The sequence below is a fragment of the Panthera onca genome, chromosome B1, assembly GCF_046562875.1.
Source record: "Panthera onca isolate mPanOnc1 chromosome B1, mPanOnc1 haplotype 2, whole genome shotgun sequence".
NCBI lineage: Eukaryota > Metazoa > Chordata > Mammalia > Carnivora > Felidae > Panthera > Panthera onca.
In genome coordinates this window covers 182,249,183-182,259,162 of record NC_138342.1, presented here as the reverse complement: position 1 = coordinate 182,259,162, position 9,980 = coordinate 182,249,183, and positions in this window count along the sequence as shown.

Genomic DNA, 9,980 nt, shown 5'->3' with positions numbered 1-9,980 from the left:
TTTTCATTTTCAAAAGCTTCCTAGGAGAGTATTTTCAAAAAGAATTCTAACATTGCTTCCTTGGGAGCTGGGACTGCAGGTATGTGTATGAAATATGGCGAGATTTTCAATACATGAAATTTGCAAGAGCCACCTCGTGCAGAAACTGAATGGAGGAGAAATTTTTGTCAGAATGGTTTTGATGTACGTCAGCCATAGGTCTGGATGCATTTGATCTGAGCCTTTATTTACGTTTGCTGTTTACAGAACCAAATATGTTTCTCCAAAACTGAGAAAAAAAATCAAGATAAATTTCCCTTTTAAAATACACATACTGACAAAATCTAGGAAGATTTTTCTCTCATTAAGTGTCCTTTAAGTTATAGACAAAGAAACTTGAAGTAAATCCAGACCACACCTTCTCTGAGGACAAAAGTTTCTTAGAATGGCTTTTAACAATTTTAAATTAGATATACATGAACAGCTCTGTTAGCCCCCTTAGGGAGTTTAAGATCTGTTCTTTGCCCAAGGCTTTTAAAAAGTCTTAACTTCTCTTTGCCTCTGCTTCTCACCAGAAACTACCTAACAACTCTTTTTTCCTGGACAAAATGCAGTCTTTAGACCCATCCTTAAGTCTCCATCAGTATGCTTATTTTGGTCGCTACACAGAAATAGAAAGAAAATGAGGTCAGGAAATATATGTGTTACAGCCACTATTTTCATAAAAGCTGCCTCCCTCCATTAAAAAAAAAAATCGCCTTCATGTTGGGGAACAAAATAGCAAGAACACAGGTTTACCGTCAGAGGTAGATTCAAATCCTATTTCTGTCACCAACAAGCTATGTAATCTCTGGCAAAATCTTTAATCTTTCTCAATCTTCATGTGCTCAGTTATACAAGTGATATCATAACGCCTCCATTTCCGGGTTGATGGGACTTAAACACAATCATGTGTGGTCTCCTTCTGGGGATGTGCCTGGAGTTGAAGATATTGACCATTCCTTCCACCGCTATTCAGCGTATGGTTTTAAGGGAATTACAAAGGGGATAAAGCCTTACAGAAATAACCTGAGAGTGGCTGGCAGAATATTATTTTAAAAAGGACGTAGTTTATTCCCCAAACTTAATTCTGTTTGTGGAGTAGGCAAAGAGTGCAGACTTGGAAGTCACGACACATGAACGAGGGGCCAAATGAAAGGGTCTAAGTGTGTCAAAACTGATATTTACCATATGTGGTACTAATAGCTTCTGATGCACAAAATAACATCGTGTCAGTGTATAATATTTAACTGCTGTTCTCTCCGTCTTCCTCTTCTGTCTCTTGAATCCAGATCCCTTTTCAGATGATATCTCCTTACATGATGTGCCTTCCTGGCACTGGTAATGATATTCTGCCAATGGATATACTAAAGGTTAACCCTCATTTAAAAAAAAAATATATGGTGCTTTGGAGAAATAATTCATCTGTTTATCTTCCTATATTGATTTTTGCCAAAAATAGCCTTGTCATACTACAGAGAAGCTTCTTAGAAGCAGAAGTCGAAATGATTTCTACTTAAATCATTGGCTGTCACCTTGGGTTTATAAATGCTGACACTTCTAGCATATTTTTCAAATCCTTAAAAACTGTTTTTATTTCATTTAATATATGTCTCAATGTTAAGACCTCACTTTGACAAGATAAGCCTTTCCATCTATTCTTCATTTAGCTCAAAACATGTTTCTGGGCTCCGTTTCCTTTATGCATTAAAAGATCAGGAGGAAAGGCTTCAGGATGTTTCTAATGCCCTTAGGAGACTCCCCTCCACTCTGTGTTCTCAGGCATTAACAGTTCCAGTTATAGAAATCATTAGAATTTATTTTTACTGACAGTCAGGTAATTGACCCACACCGCTCAAGGATGGAGTGACTGCAAGAGCAACACAAGGTCCAAGACGAAACTAAACGTTGAATAAATAGCTGGCAGAACAAGTTCCACTGGCTGCTGTGTCACTTTCCACCACTGACTGAGAGGCCAGGGTTCTCGTGCACCCTCGCCCAAGCCTGGGACCTGCCATGTGATCTGTACCCTCCAACCCACAGACACAGGCTACGGTGGACCTAACCATCATCTTGGCATTTTATTATTTCCTAAACAATGTCTGCCTCAGAACCTTAATTCAGTACAACATCAGTGGGAATCAAGCACAAAGTTACCATAGTCAAATTCCTTTGGGAAACACCTAGTTGACCAGAATTAAAGAGAAGTCTTTGTTGTAAGACTGCTCAGAGCATTTAACCTACTAACGTGGAAGGTGGATCTCCAAAAAAGAAATCGTGTTATGGAGTTGCTATTACAGCTTACGTATTTTCAAGGTATGTTTCACTGTTTTTCATGGAAAACCCCATAGGCTGTATTGGCAAGAAATCTGTGTCAATATGAAACATGAAATATTTGGAGATAAATTTAGCAAAATAGGGGCAAGGTGTCTGCCCAGAAAACTGTTGAACAGTGCTGAAGAAGGTACATAGAAATACACCAATTTAATGGGAAGACTCAGTATTGCTAAGATGTCAGTTTTCCCCAAATATATCTATAGATTAGTTAAAATCCCAGTAACCTGTAATGTGTAAATTAATAAATGGATTTTAAAAGTTACTTGAAAATGCAATGACTTAGAAAAAATATTTCAGGGCTTAGTGTAATTTTTTTAATGTTTATTGTTTATTTCTGAGAGAGAGAGAGAGAGAGAGAGAGAGAGATAGAGTGTCAGTGGGGAAGGGGCAGAGAGAGGGGGAGACACAGAATCCGAAGCAGGCTCCAGGGTCTGAGCTGTCAGCACAGAGCCCGACGCGGGGCTCAAAGTCACAAACGGCGAGATCATGACGTGAGCCAAAGTCAGATCCTCAACCAGCTAAACCACCCAGGTGCCCCAGGGCTTAATATAAATTAAAAAAAAAAAAAACAAGAGATGTGCTCATGGGCAATAATAAACTATAGTATCATGGAAAGATCCAAGATGATTTAATGGTAGAATTATAATCTTTTCAATAGATGATGCTGACACAATTGATATCCCTATGGAGAAAGTATGAACCTTGACCTTAGCTTTCACAACATACCTCAAAATTAAGTCAAAATAGGCATAGGTATTATATATTGTAAAAACTAACATTATAAAAATGTTAGAAGGAAGGAAATCTTTACAACTTTGCATCAGGCAATCATTTCTTTAAAAAGAACACAAACCATAAGAGAAAAAATAATAAATTTAATCTTATCAAAGTTAAAAACTTTTGCTCTTTGAAAGACACCATTAGTAAAACAGAAAGAAAATGTATAAATGGGAAGAACTGTTTGAAACACATGTATCTGCGTACTTGAAATACATATATCTACAGTGTATTTCATTCTTGTATTGATAGTATGTAAAGATCTCATATCACTCAATAAGAAGACAAGAATCCATTTTTAAAATTGGCAAAAGAGGGGCGCCTGGGTGGCTCAGTCGGTTAAGTGCCCGACTTCGGCTCAGGTCATGATCTCATGGTCCGTGAGTTCGAGCCCCATGTCGGGCTCTGTGCTGACAGCTCAGAGCCTGGAACCTGCTTCAGATTCTGCGTCTCCCTCTCTCTCTGACCCTCCCCCGTTCATGCTCTATCTCTCTCTGTCTCAAAAATAAATAAACATTAAAAAAAATTTTTTTTTAAATAAAAAAAATAAAATTGGCAAAAGATTTGAACACTTTACAAAGAAAAATATACAAATGGTTAGTAAGTATATACAGGGATGTTCATGATCATTTTTCATCAGGAAAATTGGTAAAATGATAAACTATTACAGATCCATTGGAATAGCTAAAATGGAAAAAAAAAACCCTAATAATACAAGTATTGGCAAGAATGTGAAGAAACTGGAATTCTCAGACCCTGCTGGTGGAAATGTAAAATGATACAACCAGTTCAGAAAATAATTTGGCATTTTCCTGTAAAGTTAATCACACTCTTACCATCCAACCCAGCAAATGCACACGTAGGTATTTAGCCAAGATACACCAAAACTTGTGTTTCAAACAATATTGGTACATGAACGCTTCCACAGTAATAACCCTGACCTGAAAACAACACAAATGTCCATCACCAGGGGGATAAACAAACTATAAATTAATCTATAGAAACAAAAAGTAGATCTGTGTGGTTGCTTGGTTCTGGGATTGGAGACGTTGATAACAAAAAGCATGAGGAGGGATGAGAAGGTTCTATATCTTGATGGTGGTGATGATATGGGTGTGAACATCTATCAAAACTCATTCCACCTACTACTTACAGTGCATTTTATTGTGCATAAATTATATACAATGAATAAATTTGATTTTCACAAATAAACAAAGATGAAGGAAGAGCAAGAGAAGAAGGAAAAGAAAAAAGAAGAGAAACTCATACCAGGCCAAGCTCTATTACAGAGGAAAGCTATTTTCGTAGTTTCCTCAGAAGAGTAAGTTGTGCCCAGCTTCCCTGGCACGTTCCTGTAGAGAAAGATTGCCAAGGTTAAGGTTTGTGGAGTGTACTTAGTCAGATGAACCTGAGACAGTCACAGAAGTTCACATGACCCAGCACGGCTTGGAAGCAGCATAATTGTCCCCCGCATGGAGGGTGATGAGGGATTGGAAGAAGCCTTTGTACTGCTGCACAATTACGTACCTCAGCACGGTGCTAAGGTAGCAGATAAAACCCTTGCTGAGTTGAGGACAACAAGGACCTCTCTGACAGGAATGCAAGATGACACAGTGATAATCAGTGTGCACTGACAGGAGCCACATGTGATGCCTGTCATGTCAGTGGCTGCCCACACGTACAGAGGACACCTAGGATCAAGTCCTTCCAGTGCCAAAGTCTTGGATGACGGAGTCTCTCAGACCTTACAACTCTAGGGAAGGGGACCCCAAACTGCCACCTTACACAATGGGTGGAGGTACCCAATAGAAATGAAGATGAATTAGAGAAAAATTAAGACATTGCATCCCTCTAGCATCTGAGGTTTCAGCTAAGATTTGTACTTCGGAAAGATCCATGATCTCCAAAGGAATTTTTATTCGTAGGTAGGTTTTTCTTTCAGCAAAGAGCACAAAAGAAGTCACTAATATTTAAAATGTAACCCCCTTAGCTTAGTAGTCTCACTTTGTAAAACAGTCCATACAATAAATAAACTGTGCTAGGATTTAAAAAATGTATTTTCATGGGGTGCCTGGGTGGTTGGTTGGGCGTCCGACTCCGGCTCACGTCATGATCTCACGGTCCGTGGGTTCGAGCCCCATGTCGGGCTCTGTGCTGACAACTCGGAGCCTGGAGCCGGCTTCAGATTCTGTGTCTTCCTCTCTCTCTGCCCCTCCCCTGCTCATGCTCTGTCTCTCTCTGTCTCAAAAATAAAAATAATAATATTTTTTTTAATGTATTTTCATGGCAAAAAGAAATCATCTGGGCCCTAATCATTTCTCAACCCCAATGTGGGTGCATTCTCTCTCAAGACAGTTATGCAGCACAGTAGGTCTTGTGCCAGTAAACCTTTGTGAAACCTAAAGATAATTCTTAAAAAAGAAAAAAAAGAAGAAGATTCTCTTAACATTTATGGCTTAAAATAGAAGTGTCAGTTAACAGAGACCAATAGAATAGGCTTCTTGTGATTTTAATATTTACTTTTAAATTGAAACTGCTTAAGAAATCTGCAGAATGACAGAGTTCCTCAAGCAGATGATGGGTTAGACCAGAATGACAGCATCCTTTCAAATTCTCTAAGATTCTGAGATCTATTTTGTTAGAAAAATTGTTATCCACGGGGATGGAGAGGAGAGGGTGGCAGGGGGCCAAGAGCAGGGGCATCACCAGAAAGATGAAATGTTAGGATCATTTGGGAAGGATTTTTTTTTTTTTTTCATTATCATTGCATACCCCACCTTTCAGAATTCTGATTCACCTAAGGGTGTAATTACAGAAAAAGTTCAATATGTATCCTCTACTCCCACACTTATTCTCTGCACCTGAGAAACACTGTATTATATAATCTTGCTTATCGGTTAGAAGGCCATCATTAAGCAATGGGCAGGGTGGAGGGGAAAGGGATCAGTCTTCATTGAGTGCTGTAAACATTCCAGTTGCTGTAGGGATAGCCACTCTTCAGAGAGTGGGGCTCAGGCCAGGGTGTAGCACTGACATCTCTGGAATCCCTTATGTTTCATTCCCTCAAGTTGGAGTTAGGAAATTAGAATTCATTGATTCGAACACATTAATGATGTATTTTCCCCAGGGACCCTGGAGGAGGGTACGATCATTCCTCAAATGGCCTCGTTTTGCTGTGTGTTGTGTAATGGCAATATGTCATGCCCTCTGACTGGCAGGCCTGGGATGGCTTGCTCAGAAAAACTCTTTGCAAGAGAATTGACCCCCGAGCTGTTTACTAACTTAAATTTGGTTTTACTTAGAAGCGTTCTCTTAACTGTCATATGATGAGAAACCTGGGGAAATAATCCAGCAGTCCAGCAGTTAGATATATATTTATAGAGTATTATACTAAAACAGTCGGTGAGAGGGAGAGGATATTGTGTGATTCTTTAAGGTTTAATTTATATACTTCATATTCTTCAAGTAAAAATTGTGGCTATATATCTTTATATCTCTTAAACATAATTAATATATGTGAATTTTTGATGGTGATGGGAAAGAAGAACTGTAGATTAGTTGCATATATTCTTACAGATCAGGAGTTGCAAACTGGCTGTATAGAAGCCAAACATGGCTTATAGACACGTGGCATGCTTGCCCAGTATTTTGGGTTTTTCTTAATGCAAATAGATTTCTAAAATTTCATCCGTAAATATTTTTATATGAATTGCTTAAGATATGGATGATTTTTTAAACATAACCACATTACCCTTATCATGTTTAAAAAAGAGAATTCCCAGATATCAAATATCCAGTCAGTATCTCATAAATGTTATAATTTTTAAAAATCAGGATCTCTATAGGTTCACACATCATGACTGACTAATTTAACCTTTAAATCTCTTTTGGTCTATAAATTCCCACTCCATCTTTTTTTTTTAAAGAAAAAAAGACTTTTTTTTTTCTTTCTTTCTTGCAATTATTTGTTGAAGAAACTGTGTTGTTGGTCTGGTAGTTCTCTACAGGCTGGCTTGTGCTGATTACATCCCCGTGGTGTAGTTTAACGAGTTCCTGTGTTCTCTGTATCCTTGTAAATTGGGAGCTGGATCTAGAAGTTACATTGTGTTCACATTGGATTCATTCATTTTTTTTATTTTTTTATTATTATTTTTTAATTTTTTACCAGACTGCTTCATTGGCAGTGATATATTCTTCCATTGTTTCCCTTTGTGATATGAACAGTTATTGATGTTCGATGTCCAAATATGGCAGCATTTTTTTAAATGGAGATTTCACAGGAATATCTGAATGCCTAACCTGTTTGGAGAAAAATCACATACTCCACCGAAAATAGCAAGAGCTAAGTGGCAATTACGGACTTTAGATAAGGTATGTGTTCTTTTGACTCACCAGTCCCCACAAAACCACTCCTCAAGAGTTCTACTTGGTTGGGCCACTCTCTCATCTATATCACCGGCAAATCTCCTGGAGGGATGTAAGTTTGCAACATCTCAAGTAGCATTTTCCACTTTAACGAAAACAAAAAAAGAGCAGAAGGTTGTTTTCTTTCCCCTTAATTAAAGCAAGTATACAAAGAAGAACACTTGGAATGGATCAAGGAAGAAATAAGACATTGGGGGAAAATATGTGTGCAGAAAAATGGAAATATTTTTCAGTAGTAGAAGATAAAAAGCAATAAATATGAGCAACTAGTAAATCAAACATGTCATGTGTAGTTAAAGGATCTGTAGTTTGAATATATACTATGTCAGAATGACAACTCAAGGAGAGTTTAGCAATCTCTCAAACGTTTCTGTAGCGACGACTGAAATATTTTATGCCCAGTGTGAAGTCATGATAGGTTTAATTTACTCCAGTCTGATAGTATCAAGGTATCATTTTCCAAATACGGTTTTACTCTGCCAGGGTTTAAATTATTTTAGTCTAACTAGATTGCTTCTTCATCTGTCTTACCAGCCTCCTTTAGTTATGAATCCCTTACAAGTAAGATGCCTTTGTGTTTTCCGAGACGTTCTCTTATCACCAGAGTCTGGCTCACTCGTGTGTATACACGAAGAGGTTTTTAAACCCTGGGTAATATCCTAGAAAAGAGAGTGAATTCAACAAATGTTGAAATAAATCCTACTTAGAAAGCTCATTGAAATATATAAAAAGAAGGAAAAGGAAAATATTCTGCAGCCTGGTTAATCGTGATGGTAAAAGAGTAAAATGTTTTGAAATGGTAAAATCACTTTGCTCCTAGATGATCTTCTTCAACATTATCTTGGTTTTTTTCCTCCAATTCTGCATTGAATAATGAGGATCATTCTTTGAGCCTAACAGATGTTAAAATAGTATTTCTTCTCTTATAGGAAACTTTATACCTACACTCTCAGCATTTTGAGGAAGGAATAGAATTAAGCCACAGTGTTATTAACATAGCATTCTATGTTGTAGTCCAGGAACAGAGAGCTCATTAAGAGCATACTCAACAACTTCTCCAGTGATCCCTGGGGAGATTTCAGGAGGAATTATTTGTACCGCGAAGTAACTGTAGAATCTCTATGTTCATTTGTCAGTAAGAGCCATTAAACAAAACATACTCAGCAAAAGAAAGCCAGAGGGGGAAAAAATCTGAATAATACTATTAATATTTGGACATTGCAGCCTGGCCCGTTAGGCATAGATTAATTCATTAAATAAGCAATTATTAGGTACTTATTTTGTGTTAAAACATAAAGTATGACCAGTATTCTTAAAGAGCGAACGATCTGTTGAGTGGCAGACTCAAAGAGTAAGTTACAATAAAGTGTGGTAAATGTTAATACAAACATGGACAAGTTGATAGGACACAGATGAAAAAAAGGAATTGTTTAGCCTGAGGAAGTCAAGGAAATATTTACAAAAGGGGGGAATTTTGAACTGAGACTTGACTTACAGAAAGAATGACAAGGAACCTGCTAGGCAGGAGAAGAGCAGAGAGAGAAAAGCCAGTGCCAAGGGACAAAGAAATCAACATATGTGGAATGTCCTACATAACATTGTGTAAAATATAAGACTTTTTAAAAACATTTTTTAAAGTTTATTTTTGAGACAGAGAGAGAGGCAGAGTGTGAGTGGGGGAGGGACAGAGAGAGAGGGAGATACAGAATCCGAAGCAGGCTCCAGGCTCCGAGCTGTCAGCACAGAGCCCGATGTGGGGCTCGAACTCACCAACTGTGAGATCATGACCCAGGTGCCCTGTAAGATTTCTTAATATAAAAGCAGATGGGCAGTGGCTGGCAATGTTCAAGTGGCTCAAAAATGCCAGAGTTGGCCTCTCAGATCCTATTGGACCTTCCTGCTTGTAATTTTAAAGTCACGTGACGGCTGCTATAGCTATAGAAGTCACAGACACATCCAAGGCAGGAAGAATAAATGAAGGATTTTATCAGCAATGGCTGTCTTTTTCCGCCATGAAAATAAAACCTTCTGCAGAAATGACAAGTAGTGTTTCACTTACATCTGATTACCAAGAAGTGTGCTAATGTCCACTTCTAGCAGCAATGAAGTCTGGGGGTGGAGATATTCAGCTGACATTTGGCTTGAGTATTCTTTCAGCAAGAGAAAAAAATGCAAAAGTGGATACTTGCTAGTCACAGATTACAGTGTCTACTATATCTTTAAGAGGTGGAGAGAAAATAATGATAATCTAAAGGTCTATAGCCAGTGAAAATACCTTTCAGGAGTGAGGAAGATATAGGCAAAAGTGATCTCTCATATGAGAATTTAGGAGGAAAGCGGTGCGGGCTGGGGGTGTGATGTTGGAAAGGGACCCAAGGAAGCCTTCCAAAGTGTGATAAATGCAAGTAGTAATACAAAACAAA